Raw genomic sequence first — 19,295 nt, 5'->3', positions numbered from 1 at the left:
GGGTCTCTGGCTGGAGCGTGAGATCATAGACATGACCCTATGGTCACTGGCTTGAGCCCAAAGGTCGCTTGCTTGAGCAAGGGGTCACTCGTTCTGCTGAAGCCCCTAGGTGAAGGCACATGAGAAAGCAATCAATGAACAACTAAGGTGCCACAACGAAGAATTGATGTTTCTCATCTCTCTCCCTTCCTATCTGTCTGTGTGTCCCTATCTGTCCCTCTCTTCCTCTCTCTCTCTGTTAAAAAAAAAAATAAAGAAAGAAATAATCAAGGATAGACAAAAGATTTAGTAATAAACTAAAGCAGCTCTGGAAGCAAAATAAATGTCCAACTGATTAAAGAATCTACATAATGGAATAGGAGGGGAGTCACTGATATACTGTTACCTTTTCTGTGGGCGCCACCAGGTTGAGAGGAGTGTGATCTTCTCCTCTCCACACCATGGCATGTGCTCATCCACTAATATCCATCTACTCCAAAAAAGGAAAATCATCTGGCAAAATTGTCACTTTGCCTGTTGCATTCAAGTCTTCCGTTCGACCAGATGTTGTGAATTTTTTTCACACCAATTTGCACAGAAACAACAAACAGCCCTATGCTATCAGTGAATTGGCAGGTCATCAAACCAATGTTGAGTCTCGGGGTACTGGCTGAGCTATAGCTTGAATTCCCAGATTTCAAACTGGTGAAACTCATCGTCTGGCCAGGATGCTTTTGGAAATATGTGTCATAGAGGCCACATGTTTGCACCAACCAAAACCTGGCACCATTGGCATAGCAGAGTGAACACAACACAGAAGCAATATGCCATCTGCTCTACTCTGGCTGTCTTGGCCTTACCAGTACTGGTCACGTCTAAAGGTCATCATATTAGCCTTGGCCAGGTAGCTCACTTGGTTAGAGCATTGTCCCAACTAGTCAAGATTGCAGGTTCAGCCCTCAGTCAGGGCACCCACAAGAATCAACCAATGAATGCATATATAAGTATAATAAGTCAGTGTTTCTCTCTCTCTCTCTCAAATCAATTTAAATTTTTTTAAATAATTTTTTTAAGTTTCTCTTGCCTGGCCTTTGGTGGCGCAGTGGCTGAAGTACTGACCAGGAAGGCTGAGGTTGTCAGTTTGAAACCCTGGACTTGCCCAGTTAAGTCATATATGACAAGCAATCAGTGAACAACTAAAGTGAAGCAACTAATTGATACCTCTCGTTCCCCCACCTCTCTCTTTCCTCTCTCTGCAGAATCAATAAATATTCTTTTTTTAAAAAAAGGTTTCTCTAGGAAAAATAAAATAAAATAAAGGTCATCATATTGAGGAAGTTCCTTTGGTGGTTAAAGATAAAGTTGAAGGCTACAATAAAACCAAGGGGGCTCCTTTACTCCTTAAGAAACATAAGGCCACCTCACCAAGCGGTGGCATAGTGGGTAGAGAGTCAGCCTGGGACATAGAAGACCCATGTTTGAAACCCAGAGGTCACGGGCTTGAGAGCGGGCTCACCAGCTTGAACGCTGGGTCGCTGGTTTGAGCATGGGATCACAGACATCAGCCAATAGTCACTGGCTTGAGCAAGGGGTCACTGGCTCAGCTAGAGACCACCACCCACCATCAAGGCAAATATGAGAATGCATTCAATGAACAACTAAGGTGCCACAACTAAGAACTGATGCTTCTCATCTCATTCCCTTCCCTTCTGTCTGTGCCCCATCTCTTAAAAAAAAAAAAAAAGAAAAGAAATGTAAGGCCTGACCCCTGACAAACAATTGAGTTGGTTAGAGTATTGCCCCGATGTGCAGAGGTTGCCGGTTCAATCCCCAGTCAGGGCACAGACAGAAACAGATCGATGTTCTTCTGTTCTCTGTCTCTCCAATCCCCTCTCTAAAATCAGTAAAATTGAAAAATAAAAAGAGAAGGAAACTTAAGGCCTGGAGGCAGGCACTCTCTGGAGCACGTGCACACCTTCCTTCATTCTCAGGCATGCCTCTTTACTTTTCTTTCCCAAACTCAAAGGGTCTCCAGGAGACTTGACAACAGTGGAGCAACAGGCAGCAGCAGCTCGTCGCAGGCTTAAACCATGAACCTCTCTCCAAAAACCCTTTCTCTCCAGTGAGCTTACAGTAGCCCCACTGAGGCTACTTTCCTCTAACATTTCTACAGAGCAAAAAGTAGGGCACTGCCTAGGCTCTCTCCTGTTGCTTCTTTTATCCTAAGCCCTTCCCTGTTTCAATGTCCCCAGCTTTAATTAAAGTACTCTCAAAATCAAATTTAAAAAAAAGAAAGTAAAAAAACCCAAGGCCTGAAATGATAGCAAAAAGGTTTATGCCTCTCAGTGAATGAAAGCTACCGAGGGCAAACCATCGTAGTTGTAAGGGACCTTGCATCATCTATAATGAGGACAACAGTATCAAAGCCTTTAGAAACATCCTTGGAATTACTCTGCTTAATGTAAGCAAACAACATTTTGAAACTAGCTCCTAGTGGGCATGTGGGTCACTTCTGCATTTAGACTGAAAGTGCTTTCTGCAAGTTAGATGATCTATAATGGCACCTGGTATAAAGTTGCTTCCCTCAAGAGCAACCACAACCTTCCCATGCACAAGATGCTCAGTACAGACCTCAGCAGAATCTTGAAAAGCCCAGAGATTCAAAGAGCACCACAAGAACCACGCAAGAAGAATTCATCAGTCCTGAAGAAGAATCCACTGGAAAACCTGAGATTTTTGTTGAACTACATGTATATGCAAAGACCATGTGACAGAACACTGTTCTTGGCCAGACGAAGAACCACAAGCTCTGGGAGGATAAAGCAGCAGCAGTGCTAGAAACCAACCCAGATGACAAGGGGGTTCCAGGCAAAGAGCCTGTGGTAAAGAAGAAAGAAAAGAAAGCTGTTGGCATTACGAAGCAGCCTTTGGTGGGATAAAAGGCTGCAGCAGCCTGACCAGGTGGTGGTGCAGTGGATCAACCTGGTAAAAAGGTCTGAAACCCAAGGTCGCTGACTTAAACCCAAGGTCACTGGCTCAGCTGGAGTCCCCACTCAACTCAGTCAAGGAATGTGTGAGAAAGCAATCAATAAACAACTATCTCTCTCCCTTTCCATCTCTGTCTGTTTCGCTTAAAAGAAAATAAATATAAAGGCTGCAGCTATCAAGAAACCAACAGCTGAGAAGAAGCCCACAGAAAAGAAATCCACCACAGAAGATGCCTGTGACATAAACTTAAATTTGTTTTGTCCATAACGGTCAAATCACTTTGGACTGCTAATTCTGGAAGGAAAAAAAAAAAAAAAAAAAACCTGATCAAAAGAAAAAAAAGAAAGCTATGTTAGCATTGTGCAATTAATCATATTTCATCAATTCTAAAGCATAGGCATTCCTGGATATGTCTTATAATTGGTGGCATTTCTTAGTTTATTGGCAGTGTTTCTTTTTTCTCGGTGGTACATAAAGGTTAATCTTATACTACTAATGGGGAAAATGTTAAAGTTATGATCAGTGAACAGTAGATTACAAAAGAGCATATAAGGTAAAATCTAGTTTTTACAAAAGTTATGTATAATCAGTATACACGCCCAGAAAAAAAAAGATTAGAGGAGATACACCAAAATGTTAACAGTATTTAATCTCTAGGTAATGTAAATGAACTTTAAAACAAAAAGACTTGTCCCGAGTGCTGAGGATAGCTCAGCTGGTCGGAGCACATCGGCCTCAAACAGCTAACATAGCTCAGTACTCAAGCCCTAACCCAGAAACAAACCAGTAGTAACCTCTGCATATCAGGAGAATACTCTAACCAATCAAGCTATCTGGCCAGGGCCAACCCACTTAATATTGATAAAAACTTGTCCTGTCCAATACTCCATAACTAAAAATAACCTAGCATTTTATCACATTAGAGGCTAAAAAAAAAAACCTCCTTTATCATCTAATTCATTACACAGATTCAAACTCTTGGGCTGGGACTTAAAATTTTTAAAACTCTATAAAGCCCATTATCACCATTCCATATATAATAGACATATAATCAATGACAAATTAGCAATAGCAGAAGTCATCCTACCACACAACTCTTTATTGTTTATTATGACCTGTTAAGATTTTTTTTTTTTAAGAATTTCATTTTTTAAAAGTTCTCTCCCCAAGTCTTCCTTGCTCACCCATATGTTCACTGTGCTGGAGGGTAATGTGGCCAAAAAGGAACCTAATTCCCTCTCACAAGGTATCCACGGTTCAGCTGAGAAGGGAAAAATACAGGAGAAAAGCTCTACAATATTGAATATGGCAATGTTTTCTTAGCTATAACACCAAAAACACAAGCAAGAAAGGAAAAAATAGATAAACTGGACTTATCAAAATGTAAAACTTTTATGCATCAAAGAACATTATCGACAGGGTAAAAAAAACAACCTATATAAATGGGGGAAAGTATTTGCAAATCATATATGATAAGGGATTGATATCCAGGCTATTTAAAGAACTCTGAGAAAACACAAAAAAAGCCTGGCCAAGAGTAGTAGCACAGTGGATAGAGCCTCACTGAGGTAGCAAGTTCAAAACCCCAAGGCCACCGGCTTGGGTCAACATGACCGCTATGGTTGCTGGCTTGAGCAAGGTGTCACTGACTTAGCTAGAGGCCTCACCACCTCCCCAACCCCTCATCAAGGCACATCTGAGAAGCAACCAGTAAACAACTAAAGTGCCACAACTACAAGTTGATGCTTTTCATCTCTCCCCCCTACTATCTCTCTTCCTTTCTAACACACACACACACACACACACAGCCTGACCAGGTGGTGGCGCGCAGTGGATAGAGTGTCGACTGGGATGCGGAGGACCCAGGTTCGAGACCCCGAGGTCGCCAGCTTGAGCGCGGGCTCATCTGGTTTGAGCAAAGCTCACCAGCTTGGACCCAAGGTCGCTGGCTTGAGTAAGGGGTTCCTCGGTCTGCTGAAGACCCACAGTCAAGGCACATATGAGAAAGCAATCAATGAACAACTAAGGTGTTGCAATGAAACACTGATAATTGATGCTTCTCATCTCTCTCTCTCTCTCTCTCTCTCTCCATTCCTGTCTGTCTGTCCCTATCTATCCCTCTCTCTCTCTCTGTAAAAAAATAATAAAATAAAATAAAATAAAACACACACACAAAAAACCACCTGATTAAAATAGGCAAAGGAGCCTGACCTGCGGTGGCACAATAGATAGAACATTGATCTGGAAAAATGAGGTCCCACCCAGGTACGAAACCCCAAAGTCACCTGCTTGAGAGCAGAATCACTTACATGATCCCAAGGTCACTGGCTTGAGCAGGGATCACTGGTTCGGCTAGAGCCCACCCCAGTCAAGGCATGTATGAGAAGCAATCAATGAAAAACTAAAATGAAGCAACTATGAGTTGATGCTTCTCACTCTCTCACCTCCCTCTCTCTCTCCCTTCCTGCTTCTCCCTTGCTCTCTCTAAAAAATAAAACAAAATAAATTAGGGAAAAGACTTTAAAACAGAGATTTCTTAAAGAAAATATACAAATGACCAATAATCAAATTAAAAGATGTTTGCCCTGGCCGATTGGCTAAGGCAGTTAAAACATTATCCCAAAACATAGAGGTTGTAGGTTTGATCTCTGGTCAAGGCACAAATGAGATGTGATCAATGAACACCTATCTAAGTGGAACAACAAATAAATACTGCCTGACCAGGCAGTGGCACAATGGAGAGATTGTTGGCCTGGGCCGCTGAGGACCCAAGTTTGAATCCCCGAGATTGAACAAGGGCTCACAGACATGACCCATGGTCGCTGGCTTGAGGCTCAAAGTAGCTGGCTCGAGCAACGGGTCACTGGCTTGGCTGGAGCCGCCCAATCAAGGTACATATAAGAAAGAAATCAGTGAGCAACTAAGGTGGCACAACTATGAGTTAATGCTTCTCCTATCTCTCCTTTGCTGCCTAAAATAAATAAATAAATAGATAGATAGATAGATAGATAGATAAATAAATGCTTCTCTCTCCCCCTGTCTCTGTAAAATTAATCAATTAAAAAGAAAATTTGTGTGTCTCAAGGCTAATTCAGGCAGTTAGAAGAATAGTATAAGGATGCTAATTCTGCTTCTCAGGCCACATCCTGCAAAAGGGGCCCCAAGCAAATTGGTGACTTGGCTCCTCTGATTTTGCCAATTGGATTTAAAAAAAAAAAATAGGTCAGGAACGCCCTGAAATGGAACTAACAACACATGAGCATAAATTTAAAGGACTTTTAGATAGTGGAGCTGATGTATCTGTTATTGCTAAGCTACATTGGCCTCCTTCCTGGCCCACTCATGCAGCAACCACAGAATTACAAGGTATAGGGCAGAGTAAACCCCTCAACAAAGTTCTAGTTTTCTACATTGGGAAGATTAAGAAGGTCATTCTGGATTTTTTAAGCCTTATGTGCTCCCTGGATGGCCAGTTAATTTGTGGGGTAGAGATGTTTTGAAAAATATGGGAGCATTGCTTGTCAGTCCTAATGGTTTAGTCAGTACTCAGATACTTGATCAGGGATTTTTGCCCACCAAGGGATGAGGGAAAGAACAGCGAAGAATTCTCACCCCCATAGAAGTGGCACCCAATACCAGAAGGTGTGGATTAGGATATCAAAATTTAGCATAGGGGCCTTGGTAGCTCCTGCTACCTCAATAATGCATTGTGCAGACCCAATTACTTGTAAATCAGATAATCCTGTATGGGTAGGCCAATGGCCCCTTTCTCAGGAGAAACTTAGGGCAGCTGTTCAATTGAATTGGTACAAGAGCAGCTACAGCTTGAGCACATTGAACCATCTAATTGCCCATGGAAAACACTTCCATATTTTGATCTTGTTGCCTCCTGGATTATCAAGGGGCATAGGCGACCCTTACAGTTTATAGGTTTTGAGCCTCAAAATTATTGTTGTTCCTTTTTTCAAAGGATCAACAACAATGGCTCTGGGAAACTCCCATTAAATGGCAAATCGCTCTTGCAAATCAATGGACTTTATACTGAAACTGTCAACTTAAAATCAGCTCAAAGTCTAGAGTTATATGCCATTGTCATGGCTTTTCAGCATTTGCCATATTCCCCCTTTAATCTATATACAGACAGCAAATATTTACTTATGGTGTTTCCACAATAAAGACTGCTGTCTTAGGGACAAATGCTGATGAACTATTTCAGCAGTTCCTGACCTTCTTCAAAGACTTGTATGTCAACATAGAGCTCCATGTTTTATAGGACATACATGAGCTCACTCCATGCTCCCTGGAGCTTTAGCAAAGGGAATGCCCTTTTTTTTGTTTCTTTGTGTGTGTGTGTGTGTGTGTGTGTGTGTGTGTGTGTGTGTGTGTTTTTCTGAAGTTGGAAACGGGGAGGCAGTCAGACAGACTCCCACATGCTCCCAACCGGGATCCACCCAGCACCCCTCCCAGGGGGGAATGCTCTGCCCATCTGGGGTGTTGCTCTGTTGCAACCAGAGCCATTCTAGCACCTGAGGCAGAGGCCACAGGGCCATCCTTAGCACCGGGCTGACTCTGCTCTGGGGGAGCCTCGGCTGCGGGAGGGGAGGGGAGAGAGAGAGAGAGGAAGGGGAGGGGGAGGGGTGGAGAGGCAGATGGGCGCTTCTTCTGTGTGCTCTGGCCGGGAATCGAACCCAGGACTCCTGCACGCCAGGCCGACGCTCTACCACTGAGCCAACCGGCCAGGGCCTAGGAATGCCCTTGTTGATCAAGCTACCCAAAATAAAATTATTTGGAGCAACCATGACAGATCGAGCAATTCAGTCTCATACTATTCATCACCAGAACGCTGCAGCCCTGTGTAAACAGTTTCAACTTTCTCGGGAAGCAGCACGGCAGATTGGGAAATCCTGTCCAAGGGGTCCTATACTACAATCTGCCCCTTCATTTGGAGTTAGCCCTCAAGGACCCCTACCAGGACAACTTTGGCAAATGGATGTTACTCATATACCTTCATTTGGCAAACGGTCCTATGTCCATGTTACAGTGGATAACATATTCTGGATTTACAGTAACCTCTGTCAGAACAGGAAAGGCTGTAAGCATGTTATAGCTCATTGTCTGAATGCATTGTTCTATTATCAGATTTCCTAAACTGGTTAAACTGAAAATGCTCCTACATATGGAGCAAAAGCATTTACTGTATTTTATCATTCTTACAATCCTTAAAGTTAAGGTATTATTAAAGTGTACCCAGCAAATATTTTAAGGTCAATTTAAAAAAATTTAAAAGGGGGTAGTCATATCCTGGAACTCCTACGGGTCTATCATATCAGGCTTTTTACTTTAAAAAATTTTAAATTTCTCTTGAATGCTGATGAACAGGAGATGCCAAATCTTTTTCTCCTGTAAACTACTACCTTCTTTATTTGATCCAGCTAATAATACTGTTTTGTCTTTTTCCAAATAGCTCCAGATATATGGAAAAGATTTATATAGGCGGATGGGGATCCTCAAACCCCTCAGCAAGATCTTCTGAGCATGGCTTTTAAGATACCAAGAGGCAGAAAAAGCCCAACAGAGATCAGGGGAACTACTAGCTTTTAGGATACGCCCTTAAAGGCTCCAATGCCCCAAAGGGGTCTCATAGGATGCCATCTGGGTCCTGCTTCAATAATGAAAAGGAAAGTCATTGAGCTAAAGCCTGCCAGACTTACATTGCCTCTGCTGTGAGGAAACAGGGACACTGGAAGGTAGGCTTCCCCCTTGCTCCTCTAAGGGAGGGTTCAGTCTCTTCCAGCCCTGCTCCAGCCACCTATGACCTAACCTTGTCCAGAATGCTGGGGTTTGCCACGGAAGGCTGAAGGTGCCCAGGGCCATCGGCCCCATCTACGACACTGTGGACGAGCCTAGGGTATTTCTTCCAAGAAGCAGGTAAACTGATCTCATTTGCACAAGGGCCACTTAACTATGTCTTGCCTGAATAGTCAGGTTTTTTATTCTTCCTTCGAAGATCTCTGTTGTGGGTGTTGATAGTCCTATTTTCTGCTGCTTTGTTTAATATATAGTGTTTCCTTTATTCCTCCTACCTCAATGCCCCACTCATATATCAGGCTGGGACCTACTCCTAATTTAAGAGCTCTCTTTCTCCCTTTTTGCCAACTTCTATTATTAATCTACCTTTGCCAACCAGCTTAGTGTATCCTAAGGTTCTCTTTACCATGCCACAGTCGCAGAGCTCCAGGGAAAAGCAACCTGGTCTCATCTCTCCAGGCAGAGGAGAACAGAAGATCCATCTCCACACATGCTGCAGATGGCTTTTCCAGTCTACCTGAATCATTACCAGCAGTGGTCATTGGGACTTGGACGTGAGCTGCAAAGTATAGAATTGTGACAACAATTCCAGCGCCGTGCGGACTTTTCCTGGATGTGGACTTTTCCTGGACTCCTCCTGCTCCTTGTGACAACTCCTAACAGACTGAACTGGGGTTGGGTTGCATTTTTCAGGGATTTGGCATGGTGTTGGGGCCAACTTGGACTTGGTGAGCATGTGAAGGACACTACTTTTTTATGGATTCTTGCTGTACTGGCCAAGAGTTTGCTTAAAGGCTTTAATCACTGTAAAAAATAAATAAATAAATAAATAAATAAAATTTTAAAAAAATAGAAGACTAGATAAAGAATATGTGGCACATATACACCATGGTATACTATTCAGCCATAAGAAATGTTGACATCGGATCACTTACAACAGCGGTTCTCAACCTGTGGCTCGCGACCCCGGCGGGGGTCGAACGACCAAAACACAGGGGTCCGTTTTGGTCATTCGACCCCCGCCGGGGTCGGGAGCCACAGGTTGAGAACCGCTGACTTACAACAAAATGGTGAGATCTTGATAACATTATTCAGAGTGAAATAAGTAAATCAGAAAAAAAAAGAACTGCTGGATTCCATACATTGGTGGGACATAAAAACGAGACTAAGAGACATGGACAAGTGTGGTGGTTACAGGGGGCGGGGGGAGGGAAGAAGGGAGGGGGTGAGGGAGGGGCACAAAGAAAACTAGATAGAAGGTGACAGGGGACAAGCTGGCTTTGGGTGATGGGTATGCAACAGAACTGAATGACAAGATAACCTGGACATGTTTTCTTTGAATATATGTACACTGATTTATTGATGTCACCCCATTAAAATAAAAATTTATTTATAAAAAAAAAAAAAAAGAAAAAGAAAACTTGGCACAGATGGGCACATCATCGCCCTCTAGTGGGCTCGCCAGGTGGATCCTGGTGGGGACACAAGCGGGAGTCTGTCTCTGCCTCCCTGTCTCTCGCTAAAAAATAAAATTTTTTTGAAAAAAAACTTTTTTGTTAAAAAGAAATAATGATGCTCAACATCACTAATCATTAGAGAAAGGTAAATCAAAACCACAATGAGGCCCTAGCCGGTTGGCTCAGCGGTAGAGCGTCGGCCTGGCGTGCGGGGGACCCGGGTTCGATCCCGGCCAGGGCACACAGGAGAAGCACCCATTTGCTTCTCCACCCCACCCCCCTTCCTCTCTGTCTCTCTCTTCCCCTCCCGCAACCAAGGCTCCATTGGAGCAAAAGATGGCCCAGGCGCTGGGGATGGCTCCTTGGCCTCTGCCCCAGGCACTAGAGTGGCTCTGGTCGTGGCAGAGCGACCCCCCGGAGGGGCAGGGCAGAGCATCGCCCCCTGGTGGGCAGAGCGTCGCCCCTGGTGGACGTGCCGAGTGGATCCCGGTCGGGCGCATGCAGGAGTCTGTCTGACTGTCTCTCCCCGTTTCCAGCTTCAGAAAAATACAAAAAAAAATAATAATAAAAATAAAAAAACACAATGAACTACCACCTCACATCCATTAAGATTTTTATTTCAAAAAGTAAGTGTTGGCTTGACCAGGGGGTGGCACAGTGGATAGAGAGTCGGACGGGGACACAGAGGACCCAGGTTTGAAACCGAGGTCACTGGCTTGAGCACAGGCTTAAGCAGAGGGTCGCGGGCTTGAGCGTGGGATCATAGATATGACCCCATGGTCGCTGGCTTGAGCCTAAAGGTCACTGGCTTGAGCAAGGGGTCACTCGCTCTGCTGTAGTCCCCACCCCCATCAAGGCACATATGAGAAAGCAATCAATGAAGAACTAAGGTGCCGCAATGAAGAACTGATGCTTCTCATCTCTCTTCCTTCCTGCCTGTATGTCCCTATTTGTTCCTCTTTCTCTCGTTTAAAAAAAAGACGTAACCACAGAATTTGTACAAGGTACCCAAGAAGCACTGAAATCCAAGGAAAAACCCAGAGGCAGTGATGTCTAAGGTAAATTTTAAAGAATAAGGTTGTCAAATGAGAGAAGAGTGCTCCAAAGAAAACAATATGGAAAAGGCAACTATACAATCAGAACAATATATCCAGATAATAGTTTCAGGGTTCAAAGATAAGAGACTAATCTATAGTAAAAGTATAGAGAATAGAATAAAAGAATTAATGTATACATAAGATACAGACCAGAGAGAGAAGATTTCACCTCTGATGAGATCTGAGTAGAAAGTAAGAATGAACTCTGGCCTTGTGCACTGCCCACAAAAATTAGGGGATATTTCAAAATGAATATGAAGCAATAAAAAAAGCATTCGACTTTTTTTATTAAACATCAGAAAAGCAAATGACAAGTCAAAGAAAGTTGTTCACTTATGCAAATGAGATGCAAACTCAATTATCGTGATTGAGTAGTAAGTGACATATTGGTGGGGGTTAACAGAAGCATGTTGAACTGGACGAGAGTGCCACACGTTGACTGTTCAGTAGGGTATATGGTCACCCAAGACTGCCAAAACACACTGACAGCAGGGGGGCATAGACAGGATCAGATGGTCCAGCAGTTCTTGTGGGATCCTCTGCCACTCTTGCTCCAGGGCAACTTCCAGCTCAAGAAGTGTTGTGGGAGGCATCGAACAGTTTGCCAGATGTCTTCCCAGTGCATCCCAAGCATGTTCAGTGGGATTCAGGTCTGGAGAACGTGGAGGCCAGTTCTTGCATTCGATTCCTGCCTCCTGAAGCATGTTGTTGATGAGATACGCACAGTGGGGCCTTGTATTATTTATCATCCATGAAAAGAAAATTGTTTCCAACTGCTCCAGCATAGGGTTATCACTATAGGGAGCCTGACCTCAATATCTGACAGCAGTCAGCGATCTGTTTCTGATATGGTGGTCAGTACAACCACCAATGCTGACGCCAGCCCACACCATGATTGTACCACCACTGAAGGAGTCCTTTTCTTGCATTAAACATGTATTCTCCAGTGTAACTCGTTCAGGTCAAATCAGGACATGATGATTGTCAGGCTACAGACTGAACCGTGACTCATCAGAGAAGAGGACAGTTGACCACTCATCACGGGTCCAATGATGATGTTCATCAGCCCACCTTCTATGGCAGGGGTCCTCAAACTTTTTAAACAGGGGGCCAGTTCACTGTCCCTCAGACCGTTGGAGGGCCGGACTATAAAAAAAACTATGAACAAATCCCTATGCACACTGCATATATCTTATTTTAAAGTAAAAAAACAAAACGGGAACAAATACAACATTTAAAATAAAGAACAAGTAAATTTAAATCAACAAACTGACCAGTATTTCAATGGGAACTATGCTCCTCTCACTGATCACCAATAAAAGAGGTGCCCCTTCCGGAAGTGCGGCTGGGGCCCGCATGCGGCCTGCAGGCCGTAGTTTGGGGACCCCTGTTCTACAGTGTTCAGCCTACAATGGAATGCACACCACTGGTCGCTGGGCATGCAGTCCAACACAATGGAGCTGATTTCGTACGGTTTGGGTGCATACTGGTTGTCTAGTGGCATCAAGAAACAGTCCCTGCAGCTCTGTTGCATTGCTGTGCCTGTTCCTCTTTGCCAATAAGGTCAGGAAGCAGTCATCTTTCTGTTATGGCCCATGGGCGACACTGCCCTCATCTTCTTCGTACTGTGCCAGTCTCCTGAAAGTGATTCCACAGTCTGCTAATCACACTGTGGGATGTTCCAAGTGCTGTTGCCACTGTTGTCTGTGTTTGACTAGCGTCAAGGCGTCCTATGGCTCTCCAGGCTTCACATTCGGGCAAATCCTGTTGCAGGGGCATTGCAAGGGCTGGGAAATTGCAGGATGCACACTTTCAAGATCAAGGAACATGCAGCTACTCCAGTACTTTAAGCCTTTTTGTATAGTGTATTTTCATCAATGAAATAAAAAGCTGGCATTGCATACATTTGCATAATCACCTAGTTAGAGAGTCATCCCACTGTGAATGTAATCCCTGGTCAGAGCACATACAAGAAACAACAAATGAATGCATAAATAAGTGAAACAACAATAACTCAGTTTCTCTCTTCGCTTTCTCTCTCCTTACTCTCTCTCCAAAATCAATTAAAAATTTGGCCTGACCAGGCAGTGGCGTAGTGGATAGAGCATCAGACTGGGATACAGAGGACTCAGGTTCAAAATCCCAAGGTCGCCAACTTGAGTGCAAAGTCTCTGGCTTGAGTGTGGGATCATAGACATGACCCCATGGTTGCTAGCTTGAGCCTAAAGGTCTCTGGCTTGAAGCCCCAGGTCGCTGGCTTGAGCCCAAGGTCAGTGGCTTAAGCAAGGGGTCACTCTCTGTAGCCCCTCTGCTGTAGCCCCCCATCCCACCCACGTCAAGAAGTGAAGCAATCAATGAACAACTAAGGTGATGAAGACTTGATGCTTCACATCTCTCTCCCTTCCTGTCTGTCCCTCTGTCTCTCTGTCACAAAATATAGTAATAATTAATTTGAGAAGCAATCAATGAACAACTAAGGTGATGCAACGAAGACTTGATGCTTCACATCTCTCTCCCTTCCTGTCTCTCCCTCTGTCTCTCTCTGTCACAAAATATAGTAATAATTAATTTTAAAGATATTTTTTAATATAAAAAAGATGAAAGAATAAAATAGATTTGGTATCCAAGGTCCTACATAATTTGTTTCCTCATATGTAACAGTTCCACCAACAAGCTAGACTCCAAACAGAAAAGACCCTTTCCTCTTCTACTCAACAAAGCATCTACTGTAATTTGCCCTCCACACCAGGTACCATGTCAAATGCTAAGACTATCCATCCCTGTCTTTAAGAAGTTCGCAGTTTCACTTTGTACCAGAAAAAGCAAACAGGAACATCAATAATAGTATAGTACAGCCCTGGCCAGTTGGCTCAGTGGTAGAGCATCGGCCTGGCGTGCGGAAGTCCCGGGTTCGATTCCCGGCCAGGGCACACAGGAGAGGCACCCATTTGTTTCTCCACCCCTCCCCCTCTCCTTCCTCTCTGTCTCTCTCTTCCCCTCCAGCAGCCAGGGCTCCATTGGAGCAAAAGATGGCCCGGGTGCTGGGGATGGCTCCATGGCCTCTGCCTCAGGCGCTAGAATGGCTCTGGTCGCAACAGAGCGAATCCCCGGAAGGGCAGAGCATCGCCCCCTGGTGGGCGTGCCGGGTGGATCCCGGTCGGGCGCATGCGGAAGTCTGTCTGACTGCCTCCCCGTTTCCAACTTCAGAAAAAATAAAAATAATAATAATAATAGTATAGTACAATGGAATACACCATCCAGTAAGAAGAGGTTTGCTACTGGAAAGTCAGGTGCTAATCTGAGTCCTGAGATGTGACTAAGAGCTGACCGTGACAGCAATGAAGCCCTGGCCAGGTGACTCAGTGGATAGCACATGAGCCCAGTGTATGGAGGTCCTGGGTTCAATTCCCAATCAGGACACACATGAGAAGCGATCATCTGCTCCTCTCCTCTCTTTTTTCCCTTTTTCTCCCTCTTCCCCTTCCGCAGCCAATGGCTCGACTGGTTCAAGCCTCAGCCCTGGGCACTGAGGATAGCTCAATTGATTCAAGCATCTGCTCCAGTTGGGGATTGTTGGGGTGCATGCCAAAGTCTACCACACCATCCCATCTCTCACTTGAGGCGATAGAATATAAATGGGAGAGGGGCTGTATTCCTGCTGGGAGCATCACTGAGGTTACAGATAAACCTATCCAATCCATATTTAAGCCCTGTCTCATTTCTCCAAATTACAGCTCTTTCATCTGCAACATACTCATCTTCCTAACTCAACTCCCTACTTCTACTTGTACACAAACACAGGCCCTCAAGTACTAACAAAGTGATCATCTTAAAAAGGAAATCAGATCCTGAAACTCCTACAATGGCTTCTTAGAGCTCTTAGAACAAAATCCAAAACATGTGACCCAGCATTTCCTGACAATCTCATGTGAAGCCTCTCCCCACTCCAAAAGTATTCAAGCTACACAGGTCTTAGCTCTCTAAGCACATGGAGTTCTCTCCTGTCTAAGGACTTTTACAAAGCAGAGGACCTGTTCCGTCTGTCTAGTCACACACATACTACCACCCCTAACAACCAGATCTGTCAGTCTCATACTCTTGTACTCGTTACTTTCTCAAACAAATTCCAGGGCCCTGGCAGTTACTGCTGATCACCACCTCTGATTTAGGTTTCCAATCTCATTTGGGGCATGTTGAGTATGAAAAGCCCCTGGAACACACAATTAGCTCTCTGGCACACAGGTGACCATGGGGTCTGAGAAGACTTGCACTTAAAATAAAAGCTTGGACTTGAGCACGTAAGTTCGATGACAGGAAGACTGCGCAGAGAAGTGATCCTCAACTTGGACAAAGAAGATACCCTGATCTCTACGTCAATGTATGGAATGAGATGTTACTGATGGGAGGGAGGGTAATTCCACATCAGTGGTGTGAAGGACTGAGATATACTGGATAGAATCTTGGCTAAGAGTGGTTGAGGATAAGGCAGATGAGGAGCAAGAGTCACAGGAGACGGTTACATCACAATTTCAGAAACTCCCATGCAGTTTTATGCTTCCTCTCGACAAAACCCTACTCTTTTTCATACAGTTCAAATGCCATCCCCTTATGGTGGCCTTTCTGGCCTTATCCAAATAAAACTAGCCTTCACACCATGCCTCTAGAAGTTTCTCTTATCACTACTATTATAAGATTTAACCCACACACAAGTTTCTCATCAGCACTGTTTATGGCACTTAACGCAATCTACCTGCCTTATACTACACCTGGGTGGGTGCCTTGCCTGTAACACTATGAGCTCTTAGTGGCAGAAACCATATCTTAACCATCTGTGGGGCCTTATGAAAGGGCTCCAAAAATTATTTTTTAACTTAATAAAAGTCAAGAAGGGTAAATAAGTGGGCAGAGGTCATAGATAATTTCTCCGCTCCCTCCTCTGGTAAAATAAAATAACACATCCTAATTAATTTGATTTACAAATTTGTTTTTTCAATTTCTTAAAGTAACAAACACCTGTATAATCTTTTAAATATCACTGCTCAACAAAAGACCCCACTCGTCGAAATGCCTATCCTGTTGCAACACAATGACGTAATCATTTCCTTCAACATAAATATGAAATATCCTTAATTTAGTTGGAAACAACATATTCTTTTCTAAATTATTGTAAATTATGTACAAAAAAAAACAAACAAAAACGTTACAAAGACGCAAGCGAACAAAAGAGGGTGTCAATCCTGGATTTGAGCCAACTGCTGCCTGCATTACTGGGAAGCCATTCCTGCCAGGTCAAGGTTAGGCATTCAGTCAACATGTTTTCCAACAAGTGCTTCACACACACGCACGTTCCTTTAAAAGCCAACAAAAAAAGAGTCTAACGCAACTCGCAAGAACTAGGACTCACCAGAGTTAGGAGCCTCCAGGTAACCAGCACAAGAAGTCTGAGTAATTTCACAACAAAGGTTAAGTTGGTACACGCCAAAAGTCCACACGGGTGTGGCGCACCTCCCGGCGCCGAAAGTCAAGAGAAAGCGAGCGCACAAACTTTCGCATTCGCTGGCGCCGGGAGTGCCGGTGTGCGGGCCAGGCGACGTCCTGCCCCGCAGACTGAGAAGTTTCGATGGCGGGGACGAGGGAGTGATGCCACCGAAACCACAAACCGCGATCACTTCCCTGGAAAACTCAGTTCCCGAACGTTTCCGCACCGAGAACAACGCGCAGACTCCTCTCCACCGAGAGGCTGCCGGGGGCCCAGCGCGGGCCGGCGCGCGCACGGCGGCCACTTGAACAAAGTTTAGAAACCGGGAGAAACTTTCCCGAGAGGAAACGCGGCGGCCGAGCGGGGCCTGAGGTTCGCTGGGCCCCCGCCGCCATGGCCCCTGAACTTTGCGAGCTACAGAAAAGGCCGGCCCCACCAGGCCGGCCAGGACCCAGGCCCCGAGCCCCGCAGGGAAGCGGACCGGCCGCTACAACCGCGCCCTCCTGGAGCCCGATGCTCGCGGGGTGGCGGAAAGACGGCGCCCCGCCCGCCTGCCCACCCGAGGAGCCCCTCAGCCCGACCGGGGAGCCCACGACCGCGCAAAGAGAGTTACCTGCGGCGAAAGGGGCGAGCGCAGGAAGATTCCCGAGGCCCGAAGCCGACGGACACCGCTTTGTCTTCCTCCGGTCTAGCTCCTAGGAGGAAATGGGACGCCCCCCGCCCCCGCCCCCGGCCCGCCCCTAGCCGTGGCCCCCGCCCTGCGGCCTGGGCGCCGCCCGCTCTTCCCGGCACCTCCCTCCGGCATGCTCTTCCTGGAGCCTCCCGCCGCTGCCCTGCTTTCCCGGCCCTCGCTTTGGGGGCGAGCCCCTACCCAAGAAAGCTTGGCGACAACGGGCCGGAACCACCAGAAGGACCTCTTGCACCCCATCCTTGCCACCCTTCACCCCATAGTTACCTCATCCCAGGCCCCCACTGGGCTCTCGAGCCAGAAATGACTCCCGAGAGGAAGGAGGAGAGGTTATTCCTGGAACAGCCGGAGTGGGAGGAAGGGCAGGTGAGTCACAGCAAAGCGCACAGGTGAGTCTCAGGGCGCGGCCCTCAGGTGCCGGTCTCATCCCTTGCTGGTGCCCCAAGGACCTGGGCACACTACTCTGAGGAGTGCCACAGGTGTTACCGAGTTACAGGTCTCCAGAAAAGTATTCTAGGCTCACTTCAGTTTTACAAGAGAAACTGAGTCCTCACAGCTTGAAACAGAGTAGCACTAGAATCAGACTGTAATATAAGGTGGAAACCCTTCTAGAAATCACCTCCTCACTTGACAGATGAGGAAGCTAAAAGGACTTGGTTTCTGTCCCTAGTTTCCGGCCATTTAGGGACTTTTATCTCCACTCTTACCTTCCTGGTAAGTGCTAAAAAATAAAATAAAATAAAATAAAATAAAATACAAAATCTATTTCAATCAGCCCCAATGATATTTTTCCTCCATCACAGAATGATGAACAAGGTTGATTTCAGTATTAGACTATAAATCCAAAATAATGCATGACAATATCCATTGCAGACTTAGTGCTGAGTACTGAGCAGGGTGCTAGGAAGACCTGCCTTCAACATGTTCATCCGTTACAATTCACACTTCACTCTCCCCCAGGAAATGCAAACTCAGCAAGACAGGAGCTGTATCCTCTACAACACTCAGCACAATGCTCATCCCCTAAGCAGGGCCAGTTAACATCTGTGGGTGAATGTGCTCAAAACCTTAACAAGGCCATTCTTATCCAGCTCTAACCTATTCTGTTTCTGGCTTCAGAATCTTTGCTTCTTGGGCCTCCCCTGGAATGGCCATGGCTTCTCCCCACTATACCTGGCTACCTAAAAATATAGTAGTCAATCAGTAAATATTTGCTTAAACTAACAAAAGACTGAATTAAAGGATTATGCTTCATAACTTTGTATATCCATCATTTCTCTCAGGACCAGCTACTTAATCTGTGAGGCCCCTTGTTCAAAAATAATTAACAATTTCAAGACACCAACAGCAGAGCATTAAACCAAGCATGGGGCCCTGCTATATAGATTGAATGTTTGGTTCCCTCCAAAATTTTTATGTTGAAAATCTACTGGCAAAGGTGAAGATATTAGAAGATTGGGGGTGATTAGGTAATGAAGGTTCAGTTCTCTCACTAAAAAAAAAAAAAAAAAAAAAAAAAAAAGCCCCAGAGAGATCCCCTGCCCTTTCTGCCATGTGAGGACACAGCAAGAAGGCTCTATGAACAAGAAAGTTCTCACCAAAATACAACCATACTGGACTTGAAATTTCCAGCCTTCAGAACTGTTAGAAATAAATTCCTGTTTATAAACTACCCAGTCTGTGGTATTTTTGTTATAGCAACCCAAATGAACTAAGGCTCTAAAAATTAAAGTGCAAGGTTTATTTGGGGAAAAGAGGATTAGGTGACAGAAAGAATATGATGAGAGACTTGCAATATA

At 45.0% G+C, this 19,295-nt stretch overlaps 1 protein-coding gene and 1 pseudogene across 2 annotated transcripts in view; one reads left to right on the top strand and one right to left on the bottom strand.

Moving 5' to 3' along the window:
* The window catches only part of CTNNA1 (catenin alpha 1), a 223,156-nt gene extending 205,626 nt beyond the window's left edge, over window positions 1-17,530 (bottom strand). The window contains exon 1 of one of the 2 annotated variants that reach the window (XM_066342973.1): window positions 17,422-17,530. The gene's annotated coding sequence lies outside the window, so the exon portion shown is untranslated. Of the gene's footprint in view, window positions 1-16,733; window positions 16,879-17,421 lie in introns of those variants that run through there. The other variant, XM_066342974.1, reaches the window with a different exon arrangement.
* Window positions 441-17,116, top strand: LOC136377210 (large ribosomal subunit protein uL4-like; annotated as a pseudogene).
* Window positions 17,531-19,295: the final 1,765 nt, after the last annotated feature.

This window comes from Saccopteryx leptura, chromosome 6, assembly GCF_036850995.1.
Source record: "Saccopteryx leptura isolate mSacLep1 chromosome 6, mSacLep1_pri_phased_curated, whole genome shotgun sequence".
NCBI classification, from domain to species: domain Eukaryota; kingdom Metazoa; phylum Chordata; class Mammalia; order Chiroptera; family Emballonuridae; genus Saccopteryx; species Saccopteryx leptura.
Note: the sequence above shows the minus strand (reverse complement) of the source record. Positions and strands in the feature narration are given on the sequence as shown.